At 35.4% G+C, this 14,959-nt stretch overlaps 2 protein-coding genes across 8 annotated transcripts in view; one reads left to right on the top strand and one right to left on the bottom strand.

Annotated features, from left to right (window-relative positions):
• Positions 1–5,833, bottom strand: part of LOC120425664 (glucose dehydrogenase [FAD, quinone]) — a 148,334-nt gene extending 142,501 nt beyond the window's left edge. Inside the window, exons 1-2 of one of the 2 annotated variants that reach the window (XM_052709308.1) lie at positions 5,717–5,833; positions 173–806 (exon numbers count right to left, since the gene is read on the bottom strand). The gene's annotated coding sequence lies outside the window, so the exon portion shown is untranslated. Of the gene's footprint in view, positions 1–172; positions 896–5,716 lie in introns of both variants that reach the window. The other variant, XM_052709309.1, reaches the window with a different exon arrangement.
• Positions 1–14,959, top strand: part of LOC120425934 (flotillin-2) — a 367,849-nt gene that overhangs the window by 200,839 nt on the left and 152,051 nt on the right. The gene's annotated exons all lie outside the window — the stretch shown is intronic.

Raw genomic sequence — 14,959 nt, forward strand, 5'->3', positions numbered from 1 at the left:
TCGCGATCGTCACGGGACGTTACACTTTGGTCGTAAAGTCAATCTATCCCAATGATATGCTCGATTACGGTTTTGTTGCTTGAGTGAACCTTCAAAGTGGCACTCGCTTCGGCACAGCTCTTAATAATAGACAAATGACGAAAAACGAACCCTTTGGAATCGTGTTACTTACATTCGAAAGATAATCCACAACTGTAGCCCTTTTTGGTCGTCCATGTCTTCAGGAGGTTCGCGTGCCGCTGCTGCCAGTGTCTCTCCAAGTTGATTGCGCCCCTCACTCCAGAAATAGATCCTACACGATATGTTGTTGTTGCTGTTGCTGCTTGTGCCGGCTGACGTGCCCACAAGATAATCGCTCAAATTGCTCAATAATTGTAACACTTGTTGATTTTCTTCTTTTGTTGTTCGCCTTCGCTGCCCGTCAGTCTGTTACGAGTTGTCACTTGCTGGCATTTTTCTCTAGCTGTTTTTCTCACCCCGGTGGCCAAATTGTTGCCTCATACGTCGTAAGCTTCTTTGTGCACTTTTTAAAAGGTTTTAAGGGGGAAAAAAGTCTCTTCTAGCCGTGTTTCACGTTGCAATTTTCTCACAAAGACAAGTTTCTCCAAGCTTACTAACGTCTCTCAAACTTCACTCAACGTGTGCTGCTGCCGTAACGGCAGGCCGTGTTCTGTCTCGAAAGTCTTGCAAAATGTTCGTTTTCCTGTGCACAGTCCTCTGGGTGTAGTCCGTTCACGTTGCTGAAGTTTTTTTTGTTAAGATTCGATTGCCGCCAAAAAAGCGTTGGATTCTTCTCGCTCGGAAACCTGGAAAATCGACGTTCTCAAAGAGTGAATGACCGCACCGTTGCCCGTCGAAAGGTCGAGAATCTCGGAACTGCTTCGGGGGAGGTGTTCTAACCATCGGAAGAGGATAGATTTCGTGTGTGGAGTGTGAACTGTGAAGTCAAGTGCGTGATTCTAACAATTGGCTGGGAGTTGGCTTCCGTTAACCCCGAGGGAGGTATTGGACGAGTCGATGATGGCGTGTTCAACGGACTTGCACGCAATTCGACAACGGTGCCCTCGAGGGTGACCTGACTATAGACTATAGCAAGGTGTTGCGAGGACTTTTGGTTTCGATGGTCTTGTGAGGTTTCGTGCGAGAAGTGTTGCGAGATGGCTTGATATGAAATATGGAAGTTGAATGAAATAAGGCAACATTTGTGTTGCTTCAAGAAGCGTCAGAAGTTGCATCCAGCGTTAATATCTCAATTGACTCACTATGTTTCTCAGATTCAATGAACTTATTTATTTTGAAAAAAAAAAGAAAATACTAAATTCATGTTGTTTTCAAGAGGCGTGTTAACTAATTTATTTCCAATATTTTTTTTTTCGGAAAACTTAAAAAAGTTAATTTTTTTATTTTATTACAAATGCGTCTTTTCTTTTTTCAAGCAATGTCTAGGGACTGTAAAGTCATAACATGGAATTTCGGTCGCTCTCTTCAACGGCATAATAAAAAACTAACTTAATCCACCTATGTGGTTGATGCCTTCCTCACTTTTTACCAACAATGGGTAATATGAGTGGTTTGGGCACATATCTCAGCTATTTTTTTAGACCCAGAAAAATAAGTACACAGATATAACTAAAGTGGTCATAACTCGAGACAAGGTTGCCAAATCATCAATGTTGTGGACTCGTTGGAAAGGTTTTTCGATTACCTAACCAACAATTGATTAGATGATGGATCCGGACATGGTTTACATACATTTAATTGAGATCCGGCTTCAAAAAAGTACATAAATATCACATAAGTGGGCATAACTCGAGACAGGGTTGCCAGATCTCTAATGTTGTGGACTCGTTGGAAAGGTATCTCGATTACCTAACCAACGATGAGTTGGATGATGGATCCGGACATTGTTTACATAAATTTAATTGAGATCCGGCTGTAAAAATGTATATAAATATCACTTAAGCGGTCATAACTCGAGACAGGGTTGCCAGATCTTCAATGTTGTGGACTCGTTGGAAAGGTTTTTCGATTACCTAACCAACAATTGATCAGATGATGGATCCGGACATTGTTTATATACATTTAATTGAGATCCGGCTTCAAAAAAGTACATAAATATCACATAAGTGGTCATAGCTCGAGACAGGGTTGCCAGATCTTCAATGTTGTGGACTTGTTGGAAAGGTCTCTCGATTACCTAACCAAAAATAGGTCGGATGATGAATCCGGACATCGTTTACATACATTTAGTTGAGATCCGGCTGCAAAAATGTATATAAATATCACTTAAGCGGTCATAACTCGAGACAGGGTTGCCAGATCTTCAATGTTGTGGACTCGTTGGAAAGGTTTTTCGATTACCTAACCAACAATTGATCAGATGATGGATCCGGACATTGTTTACATACATTTAATTGAGATCCGGCTTCAAAAAAGTACATAAATATCACATAAGTGGTCATAGCTCGAGACAGGGTTGCCAGATCTTCAATGTTGTGGACTTGTTGGAAAGGTCTCTCGATTACCTAACCAAAAATGGGTCGGATGATGGATCCGGACATCGTTTACATACATTTAGTTGAGATCCGGCTGCAAAAATGTATATAAATATCACTTAAGCGGTCATAACTCGAGACAGGGTTGCCAGATCTTCAATGTTGTGGACTCGTTGGAAAGTTTTTTCGATTACCTAACCAACGATGGATCGGATGATGGATCCGGACATCGTTTACATGCATATAAATGAGATCCGGATATATGTAAAAATACATTTTTATACATAACTTTTGAACTACTTATCGAAACTTCAAACAATTCAATAGCGATGTATGGGACCCTAAACCAAGTCGAATGCAACTGGTTTGGTCAAAATCGGTTCAGCCAGTGCTGAGAAAACTCAGTGAGAATTTTGGTCACATACATACATACACACACACATACACACACACACATACACACACATATACACACACAGACATTTGTTCAGTTTTCGATTCTGAGTCGATATGTATACATGAAGGTGGGTCTTTCAGCTTTTAATAAAAAGTTCATTTTTAGAGCAGGATTATAGCCTTACCTCAGTGAGGAAGGCAAAAAACAGTTTTCTACCAATTTTTATTCATTAAAACTCATTTTTTGACAATGTTGTAACCTAATAGCAAAAAATGTGAAAAAGAGCCCAATGTAATAATCTAGTCAACAGTTCTGGTCTCAATGAGCGTTAATGAAGATCCTTAAATGTGTCCTTAGAAATAGTAATAGTTAACAGAAATGGAAATGTAATCAAGTCAAGATTTGATAAGTTATCTTAAACAAACTTGGCCAAACTTAAATCTTGATAAATAAAAAAACAAGCAACAGTACCCAAAACAAGAGAGGTATTATCTTTTTAAATCAAACAATTCTCAAAACATCACAAAACAAAAACGGGGCCAACAAATAAAGAAACTTAAATTTAATATTCATCTTTTTATAATTTATATTTCATATTTGAAATGAGCCCAAATGTAGTTCAAAATAAAACCAACGCAGAAAAATGTGTTTTAGATAGTTACCAGTTGATTGCACTTCTATTTAAAATAGAAAACTGTGTTAAGACAGAAAAACTGCTGCTAAAAAAAATCAAATCTGAGCTTGTGTTGTTTGATTCACATGAAATATTGTTGTATCTTGTTAAGTTTATGCACAAAAAAAAAGTTGAATTTTGGAATGTTGAAATTTTGGTAGGTTGAATATTACCTCTTTTTTTTTGAGAAATATTACATAAAAATTTATAAAAATGTGAACCTGATGAATATTCATCAAAAACTGATGAAAATTCATCATTTTCTGGGGTAAAATTAATCATTTTTTTGACACAAAACATGTCACCATTTCCTGATGAATATTGCCATCATTTTTTTCTGTGTACATTTCTTTATGCTCTAAGGCCGATTTTCAATGTGTATTTGTTATTTCAAATATTTTTAAGTCAATTTAAAATAAATAAAATACAGCATTAGGTAAACTAAATAAGTTTCTTTTGAATAACAATAAATTCTAGAGTTTTTTTTAAAGGACCTATAAGCTAGAACCTCTTGAAATAAAACGCTAGAATTGTTCAAATTTATGGTTCAGTGCATAATATGGGTGACAATAAAAAGGGGATACCCCCTGACTCGATTCCTTAGGCAAAAATATGGAACTCTGCCAATTTTGAGCCAAATATGTTAACCCTCTACAACCTAACCCCGCCTTTAGACGGGCTTCGATCTAAAAAATCGCCAAAAATCCATTTTTCAACCAATTTTTGATCTTTAAAAAGCATTGGAAAGAAGAACTCTTAAAATTTTAGAAAATTTTAGGGTTGGAAGTTTAACTTGTTTTATGTAACATTGCCAATGTTTTTAAAAATGTCATTTTTTTAGGGGTCAACTTTGGCTATGTTTTTTACTAACATTTCCTATATTTTCAGTAAAAAGAAGTATGCAGTAATTGTTGTAGTGTTTCAGACTATGCCTCTACGCATTTTTTTACAATTCAAATGATGATGGTGCCGTTTATAGCAGAAAATGTGAAAAACAAGCAAAAAATTTAAAAAGTGCCTGTAAAACCATGTAAAAATTAAACAGGCCAAATACTGCCAAAAACAAACATAAACTAAACAAGATAAATGCAAATTGAAATACTAAAAATAAAACAAGAAAAACATAAAACAAGAGAAGTAAAGTTTTTCGTAGAACAAAAGTTGCTCAAAATGACCTCCTGAACACGGGAAAAATAAAATATTTCGAAAAAAAATTTGGGCAGTAGAGGGTTAAGGTTAAGAGGTCGCTATTGATAGTTGAAGTTTGTATAGGAAAATTTGCAAAAATGTTAGGGGAAAACATCGCTTCAGAATTTGACCGGCAGGTGGCGCAGGTCTTGCTCAAAATTGTTCAAGTGTGAGATTTTTGTAGGAAATTCAATTCTCTATGAATTTGTCGAAGGGTGCAAGACGATCCGAGTTGATAACAGGGGGTATTTCTTAAGATTAAACAAAAAAAAAAAATCTAGTCACCATAACTACAAAAATTCTGCTTTCTTGTTTGGTTTGAGTTTTTGAATTCTTCCCTTATAAAAATATGTTTGACCTAAAAGTGTCAAAAACCATGTTTTCGAAATTTAAACTTAAAATAAATTTATTAGCTGTTTTAAATTTAAGCATCACATACAAGAAACTTTTTTTTGCTCCATATCAGAATTTACTTTTAAGTTTTGGGTACAGTAAAAATTGCAAAATTTATTAATAAAATCAAAAGATCACTTGTTTTTAACGAAACATTTACAAACAATCACATTAAACAAACATATTCCTTTCTTTTCTTTACAGGTAAATGTCAAGTTATATAACACCTTGTGCATAATCCCGATACATGGTAAGAGTTGAACAAATGCATTTTAATCCACAATAATATCCGCTTCGATCAACTCGTACTCTCAGTACTGCAAAGTTTGAGTCACATTTTAAACCACATTTAACATTGTTATGCAACGACGCAGTCTCAGTCTTCGGCCATGAACGGCCTTGCTTATGTAACCGATCCAGCCACACAGAGTCCAGCTTGGTTCACTTCTCGCCCACGAAACCACCCCAAGCCATAGAATTTCACAACCAGAACACACGCGCGCGCGCCATCTCTAGAAGATTCCAAATCCCAGCCAATTCTCGCACAACACCACACACGCAAGTTCTCACTTCTTCTAGTGGAAAACAATCGCCTATTGGGCTTGTCCCAAGGATTCCGGGGAACCGCGAACGCGCGTCCGCGAAGCACGTCTTAAGACCACGAGTTCAGAAATAAAACTAATGGATTTAAGCCACCAAAACACCTGAAATGTGCTTCTTGTTGCGTTGCGCGCCTGAGCCCGGGTGTTGCACGGCACTCACATGCAACAACTTTCGTTTTCATCGCGCAACTTTCGGCGCGGCGCGATGTTGTTCCACATTTGGAAGTTGGAAGAGCGCGCGCGCGGCCTTGAGCCGTTGATCGGTTCTCAGGCCAAGAAGAGGAGGAATTGGCGTGAAACGAAATTTCAATGTCCCGCGAGCTGTGGGAAGAGCTCGCGGCGGCATTATCTCGATCGCATTGTGATTTTGAGCGACAACAGTGTGTCCCGTCGGTTGTTGATAAATCATTTCGACATTTTTGAACATGTCGGCGTGATCGTGCTTTCTTGTCGCAACCGCAAGTGTGACGTTACGACTGAAACGCGACCTTGAACAATTAAACTTGAGCATGCAATGTAAACAGTAACAAACGCGTACAATCAAAACTGTAGTAGCAGATAGACGATGTCCATGCCAGATTGCCAAACTGCATCTGGCAAAATTACTATATAAATTTTGTCGCAATTGCAGGCTTTGGCAAAATTGCCCCTGGGCCTTGTAAAGTCAAGGGGCATGATTTGATCCTAGTGCATTAGTTAAAATTTGGGTATACATTATTTTTTATAAGCACTATGGACACCACTTCATGCTACGAGAACTCGCTTTGTCGCAGCCCCAGGGCTTAAGCGTTGACCGATAAGCTGTCTTCGTGAACTAGGTAGTTCCGATAGTGAAAATATCACAATTGCACAAGACACCGCTGCTCCTGTGACTTTTTCACTATCACAATGTGGGATTTAGGTTGGGTCTTCAGGATAGTACAATTGATTTGTTGCTTAGCATTAGCATTTAAAATAAACCTGTATCCTTTCCAAATCTATTTGATGTTAAAGTTAGTTGCAATTGTTAAGTTAGAGTAATGCTGTCAATAAACTTTGATTGATGTAGAATACTAGGCATTCTTTTATGTCAAATTATTATTATTATTATTATTTGTTTATTTATTCATGTAATATAAGGCACGTGCCTTTTAATTCATTACATTGTGGCGGGAATTCACTTAGTGATGGAGTTATTCAATTTCACTTAACTTAAATAAATTAATGCTAATTTTCTCAAATTTACTACACATTTTCTCAAATGTATCACTGATTCGGGTTGTTGAGTTCGGCCAGGAGTTTGCGCTTGAAATAAGGTATAGACATACTTGTTTTGATATTTAAAGGTAATAGATTCCAGGTTGAAATGCCTCTAACGAATAATGATTGACTATAATAAGTAGAATAATGTTGAGGTATTAGGAATTGTTTAGATCTGGATGATCTTAGAGGAATTATATTGGAACTAAGATAATTAGGTTCACCTGTGTGCATTACTCTAAAGAGTGTGAGACATGATCTGTACTTGTAAAAGTCAGAGAAACTGCAGCCAATTAAATTTTTCTGTAAATGTGATACTCGGTGATATCGAGATAAATTGTAAACATATCTGACACAGGAATTTAGAGCCACTTTGAGTTTATTTAGGGACTCAACAGTTGCGTTAGGATATATAAAATCACCAAAAATGAAGTGTGGGTATAACAGAGATTTAAACAGTTTAAGTTTAGTATGTGAATTAAGAAATCTTGTAGTTAAATTCAATTGTTTCAGAGAGCCATAAATTTTTCCAATTTGAGAATTAATTTGCTTGTCCCAATCTAGGTTATTTCTAAAGATGACGCCAAGATTACAAGCATGATCGACAAATTCGAGCAGTTCGTTTTTGAGGAAAAGCTCTGGAGGATTTGGGGGTGTTTTGAGACGACTTATTAATAAGGCTTTAGTTTTTGCGGGATTTATTGCTAACAAGTTCTTTTCTGACCAGCTCTGTACTTTTAGTAAATCGCTATTTATTTTTCTTTGCATATCAGCAATGTTAATATTTGCATCAGAACAAAGATAAATTTGCACATCATCAGCAAAGAGGTGCACAGAACAAAATTTTAAAACTGGAGGTAAATCATTTATAAACAACGAGAAAAGTAAAGGTCCGAGTACTGAACCTTGCGGAACACCGGAGAGAATATCAACAAAAGAAGAATGAAACCCATTAAGAAAAACAGATTGAGATCGATCTCTTAGATAAGATTCGATTAGCAACACGGCAGGTCGGGAAAGTCCAAATGATGTGGCCAATTTGTTTAAGAGCTTAGTGTGGGATACTCGATCAAACGCTTTAGAAAAGTCAATAAGAAGAAGAACAGCAACGCCTCGTCTATCAATACAACGTGCTACATCATTATGTACCTTAATCAAAGCAGTTTCTGTACTATGACCTTTTCTAAATCCAGACTGCAATGGATGAAGAAGATCATACCTATTAACATGTTCAGTAAGCTGATATTTAATTATCTTTTCAAATGCTTTAGAAAGTGAGCTTAACAAACTGATAGGCCTTAAATTAGTAACATCACAGGACGATGATTTTTTCTTAATTGGAATTACTTTAATCTTTTTCCAGTCCCGAGGAAAAATACAAGTTGTAATAATTGTGTTAAATAGATGTTTGACTATTGGTAGGATGAGTGGAAGCATAAGATTAATAAATCGTATTGGAATGTTGTCTAATCCAGTAGCATTAGAAGTAATTGAAGAGATTGCATTCACTATTTCATAGTCTTCAACAGCGCGGAAATGAAAACCATCCACAGCGGCTAAATTAGAGTTAAAATCACCTTGAGAAGGCGAAAAGTTTGAAGAGAAATATTGGTTAATATTTTCAACTGAGCTGTTGCAGACAACTGGAGATTTAGTTTTACTTGCTATTCCTAAGTTTTTAATATTACTCCATAGTTTTTTACTTGGAACATTTGTGTTGAGAATACGATTGCTATGATCAGATTTAGCTTTTTCGATTAAAGAGTTTACTCTATTTCTTAAAATTTTGAAATGATTTTTGTCTTCAATGGATTTGCTACGTTTCCAGTTCCTATAGGATAGATCTCTATCAATCATGGCCTTTTCAATGACTGCATTGAACCATGGATTTTTGCGTACTTTGAACTCCTTTAAAGGAACAAATTGCGTAAATAGATTTAGCATATTTACATTGAAAAATTCTAAAAGTATATCTGGCTCAGCACAATTCAAATAGTTTGCCCAATTTATTCTGCTGAAGGCTTCATTTAATTCAGCATAATTAATATTATTATAGTCATGATAATAAGAACGATTTTCAGGTATGGTAAAAGAAAATTCAAGTGAAGCTAGGATTAGATCATGATGAGAAATGCCTGGCATGGAGACTTGGTTGAATTTAGAAATTTGATTTGGGGAATCAGTTAATAGTAGATCAAGAAGAGAGCATCCTGTTTGATAGAAATATGTTGGTTCCCTATTAGCAAAATGAAAAGCTAGTCCACTTAAAACATCATTGAAGCGCTTTGATTTCGCGCCAGATCTATTTGGATCGGTGTTAAAATCTCCTATTAGGAAGCAAGCTTTATATTTCATTGAGTATTTTGAAATTTGCGCAGAAAGAATTTCAGAGCAATCAACAGTTGGGGGATTGTAATAGACTCCCATTAACAATTTATCATTAAGACATTCAATTTCAAGTAACAAAAATTCGGTAGAACTAGTATCACGTACGGATTTTGATTTTTCGACAACTCTGCATTGAAGGCCTTCTCTGTAATAAACGCAAATGCCACCTCCGTGTCTATTACGATCATTTCGTATCAAGTTGTAACCATCAATTGCGATTAAAGAATCAGTAATAGAGGTATCAAGCCATGTTTCAGTAAAACAAACAACATCCGCTTTACTATCCTTGAAAACTCGTCTTAATTCTTCAAGTTTAACTAAATTTCTTGCACACAAGCTTTGTACGTTGATTTGACAAATGTTTAGTTTAGTATTATCAAAGATTGCATTTACAACAGCTCTTGTTATATATTGGTTAGCTGAGGCATTTCCAGTTGTTGAACTAGCCATTATAAAGGTAAATCGAAGGACGGCGACGAAATATTGAAAAAATGCATTTTAGTATTTAATAGGCAATCTAATATTCAAACATGACAAAAAATAGTGTCGCAGAACTTGAATTTGAATAAGAAAACAAGAAAACGAAATAAAAATTTGTTCGTGATTCGATTTCCGAAGTACTATACAAATCTTCGGATAATCGTACTTGGGATAATCTAAACTTCGAATAATTGAGGCTTCGGATAATCAAGTCTGGACTGCATCTCTTGATTAGTTTTGTAATATCTTGTAAAAATTTCAAAAGGAATGGAGTCAAAGTTCTACAATCAAAGATAGATTTTTTTTTTTTTTTTCTGTTTGAGTATTAAGACACGGAATCCTGATTACAAGGACTATTGTATCGTGTTACCCATTTTTACTGTTATTAAGCATTTCCAGATCTATAACACAGTCCCTATTGAGAGGGAAAGTGCTGTTCCATCCAGATGCTGTAAACTCCTTTCCTTGTGCCTTGTGCGCTATGCATCGCTAGAACCGCGGTGACAATTTTTTCGTGTCATTTTTCAAGCTCTTCCCAGCAGCTATTATTTGCCGCGCGGGGTCTTGTAAAGACAATTGTCTTTTTGCGGTGCTACTTTTCCGGTGTTCCCTTTGCTCTGATCTGGACAAAGCGACTGGACTGCAGTGCAATACCGATCGGCTGGGCAAAGATAGATGTTCTCCCCTTGTAATTAGAAACTTAGCAACGATCATGTAGTCTACGTATGTTTGACGAATAAATAAATAAATAAATAAATGAATAAATAAAGGTTTCCTTTCAATAGTATAATATTCTTGAGAATGAAACGAATATTTTAGACATTAAAAATCCTGAAAGTCCTTTGGAATCCTGTAAACTTCTATATGTTTAAAAAATGTGAATATTGCTTCATTTTCATTGATCGAAAAAACTTCTTTTTTAAATAAAATCCAAAGTTTTTCGATTTTTTTTTTTAATTTTTGAATACTTGAAAAAAAATATTTAAATTGTTAAACTGACAAAATAAATTCAAGAAGTTTTAAGGCTGTTATTAAAAAAAATCAATAATTTGTTTAAAAAAAATGCATAAAATGAGCGGTAAAGCATACATTCTTACTAAACTAAATTTTACATTGACAAAATACCACAACAATGGACAACTGGATAAATCAACATTGATTTTAAAATTTATTATCAAAATCCAGATAATTGAAACTTGATAAAAACCTTTTGTTATTCTAGATACTTTAAATTTTATAAGAATTATAGTTATCATGTTTAAAGCAGATTTAGATAAAAATCAAATTATATAAGGTTATTTTTTCCTTTTTATAATCCAGTTTAATTCGAGGAAATGAACTTAATGTTTACCATTTTTTTAAATTAGCATTGAAATTTTAAGGTGATTGTTGTTTAAAGCTTTAAAGGTTGATTTGTCAAGTTTTTGTTAAATTAAAATGGATTTACTGTTAATTTTATTTTTTTTCTAAACTGACAATAATTTGATTTGACTTATTACGAAACTCTCAAGAATTCGGAAATGGGATTTGAGTGGTCACCTTATATTTGCCGTTGAAAAAAAGATATTTGCTGTTAAAAAATACTTCGTTTCTATTAATAAAAAAGGGAATAACTTAAAATAGAGTTTACGCATCCTCAACACTTATAAACTATTTGGGATGTGCTTTACTTATCCAACGATAAGTTGGATGATGGATCCATAGTTTCCATACAAAAATGCGAGAAAGTGATTTTAAAAAGAACGTAATTATCACTTAAATCAGGGGTGCCCAACCTTTTGGCCCTGCGGGCCAGATCTGATTTTTCTAAAGCAGAGGCGGGCCGGAACTAATGTTGGTGAAAGTAAAAAACAGTAAACATTATTTTTCATAAAATTTATTTTTAATAGGTTATTTCAAGTAAATAAATACATAAGCAAGTGTTGCAAATAAGATTCAAATAACTTGATTTTAAGAAAGAAATACAAAGATTACTTTTAAAGATGTGTTTAATTGATTTACTTTTATTTTGTTTTGGACAAAATTGTATTGTAATTGTTCTTGTCGATTGAAATTGAATTCCGACACCATAAACTAAAAAAAATATCAAAATTGCGTCGTTGCAAGTTTTTATTCAAGTTTGAAAAATCAACAAGATAAAATTTATTAAAACGAAATTTGGATTCAAATCTTCTCTACGAAAAAACAATTTTTGCGTTGTTGTGCACCTTTATTCAAATATTTTACAAAACATTTTAAAATTATTTTAAAAACATGAAATTTAAAAAAAAAGTGTTTACAAATATAAATCTGATTTGTCATTCTTCAAATTTCTTAGAATTATTGAGGATCATAAAAAATGCTATCTAATTTCTTGACTTCTTTAGATTGTTTTTTAATTTTTTTTAAAAATATTTCTAGCGATCTTTATTTTCAATATGATTAATTTGCCTTTTTTAAGCTATTTCCCAGCAAAACTTTATCATTGAAAAGTTGCTCTGAAAAAAAATAATAATAATTAATCAAAATCCTCAAAAAAGAAACAATTGAATTAGAAATAAAAACAGCCAAAACTTTAAGAAATTAGAATTCAGTGTCTTTTGCAATCTTTTTGCATATTTTTCAAGTTTAATAATTAATTCTTATAACATCAATATTGAAATAATAAGAATTAAATTCAAACATAAAGAATGTTTCGATGTGAAATAAAATCATTTCAAATACAAAGGCATAATCCTAACAAACGTTGAATTAGTAACATTGTCTGTCAAAAGCAAAATAAACAAATAATTGTTTGGTTATAATATCTGAAAAATTGATCTCAAGATATTATTTATACACTCAATTAATTTATTGAATATTTTATGAAGGGCCGGTCATAGAACCATTTTGAAAAGCCGTCGCGGGCCGGATGAAATGGCTTCACGGGCCGGATCCGGCCAGCGGGCCGGACGTTGGGCAGGCCTGACTTAAATGATCAAAACATGATACAGGGTTGGCAGATCTTCAAACTTTTCGTTGACTCGTTGAGAGGCATTTGCTATTGTTTTGCTGTTTTGCTATTTATTATTCACTTTTTGGGGCATTGCATCCGTCGGTTTATGATATGGTTGTGTGAGCAGATCGCCTTAATGAGCCTCTTACAAATAAACAGATCTAAATGTTACTTCACATTATTGCTGAATTAATGTGTAAGAAAAGCTCTCCCAAAATCATTTCTTCCGTCAAACAATGGTGATATCATACTTGCAAATAAGCTAATCTTATGCAATTGGAAGCGACCGTGAAGAGTGTTCGCACAACGTGCAAGCCAGAAATGTCAACAATAATGTTTTCCATTGGTCATCCCACCATCTTTGCATTGCATTGCTGGTAGAAGTAGGCTCTTCTCCGTCTTCATAACCGGGTACGGCACCACCGCACCTGTGGATCTTGGGCCTTACTCGCAGTTCTGGTCCGAACAAAAGGAGAGTCAAGTCTAAAATCCCCACCCTCGCGCTACAACTCCTGTGAACTGGCCAGACTGGTTGTGTTAAGTAATTCCTTTCGTTTAAGTGCTACCTGAGACTGGCGTCGCCGTCGTTCGCCAGCTGGAATCGGTGGAAACAGGTTCTGAGAGGGATATCTTGGCGGATTTAGTCCGTGGAGCCAGCGTTGCGTTTTTGCGTTGCGCAAAGTGACCGTGGTGGAAAATTGGCGCGAAACTCGTCGACGTCACGTCGTTTCGACCAGGATCCGAACCCGGTGAAGGGAACGGCATCGATCCGTATACAGCGGTAGCCTACTGGCACAGTTGTATGCCGTCTACTTCAACTTCATCTCTCCTGGTTCGTCGTCTGTTTGGACAGTCTCCGACATTTCGTGAGGCAGTTTACGTTTAACGATCATAAGGAGACGCCTTTTTGTGGCTTGTCGGCTTGTAATTGCCACTCATTTGCGTGTATGTAAACAAAGCTCTTGCACACACACACACAGGTGGGGGCATGTTAGATGGGCAGGCAAAGCTAATGCCGACTGTGGGCTGCCAGCTGAAACGGTTGAAGAATTGGTAGACCATGTACGAGACCCACTTATGGGAGTGACGTAATGTTGATTTCAGCGATGGTTAGCATGCACTATTGACGGGTTTGTTTTGGTCTTCTTGTTCTAAACAAGTTCGTTATATTTCTCGAGTTAGTTCGTAAAATGTCTTATCAGCCATCAGGACTTTCAGAAATATTTGCATAACAAATAGAATATTCATTGTTGTTCATTGTCATTGAAAGATTCTTCAACATTTTATCTAATCTAAGCTAATCTAATCAAACGCTAGTGCAGCCAATCTTTCGAAGGATCCTGATAAAGCTTTAGGTTAGATTACGCCTAGCTTTCGTCTTGTCATTTATTAACAACATTTGTAGTACTCTTATCGTCAGAAGATCAGGATTTTTTGTATTGAGAAACACCTGGTTCACAAGTTATGACAACTTGTCAAGAAGATCTTTGAACCATACCAAAACTTAAACAAATGTGGAAAATCGAAATAGGATCAAATTTATAAACTGCCAAAGATACGAGATTTTTCCATACTAAAATGGTTTGAAAGACAATCTTGAAACATTTTAAGAATTTTAAGACTGTCTTTAATTTGAAAAGTTGAATTTGCTGCTCATCCAAAACTAATCTTCCCAAAAATTAAACCCAAAACAATCGGAGCGCGCGCGATCGCTGCTGATTTGAACACGCTAATACGCTCAAACCCATACTCCACGTGCTCTTGCTTCGCGCGCGCGCAGATTCATAAAGGTAACGTCATGATTCGAATTCCGGACACTTAGTAGCATACACAGCAAAAAATCCGATGGTAAAATCGCATGCAAAAGCATGCACATCACCTTTGTGAGAAAAAAACATGTAATATTGTATGAGAAAACGTGTACACAAAAAACGTGTACTGAAGAAAAAAAATCAGGTCTGCTCACCCCAAAAATAACATCAATCCGGCGATAGTCATATTTAGATTACCAAGTCCGCGCCCCAACCCACTTTTTTAACAATTTTTCATCAGAATTTTAAAATTAAAATGACTTGTTGTGCTTCGAATCCCGGACACTGATAAAAGCTGATTCGAAATCCGGACACTTTT

This window comes from Culex pipiens, chromosome 3 (assembly GCF_016801865.2).
Source record: "Culex pipiens pallens isolate TS chromosome 3, TS_CPP_V2, whole genome shotgun sequence".
In the NCBI taxonomy this organism is placed as follows: Eukaryota; Metazoa; Arthropoda; class Insecta; order Diptera; family Culicidae; genus Culex; species Culex pipiens.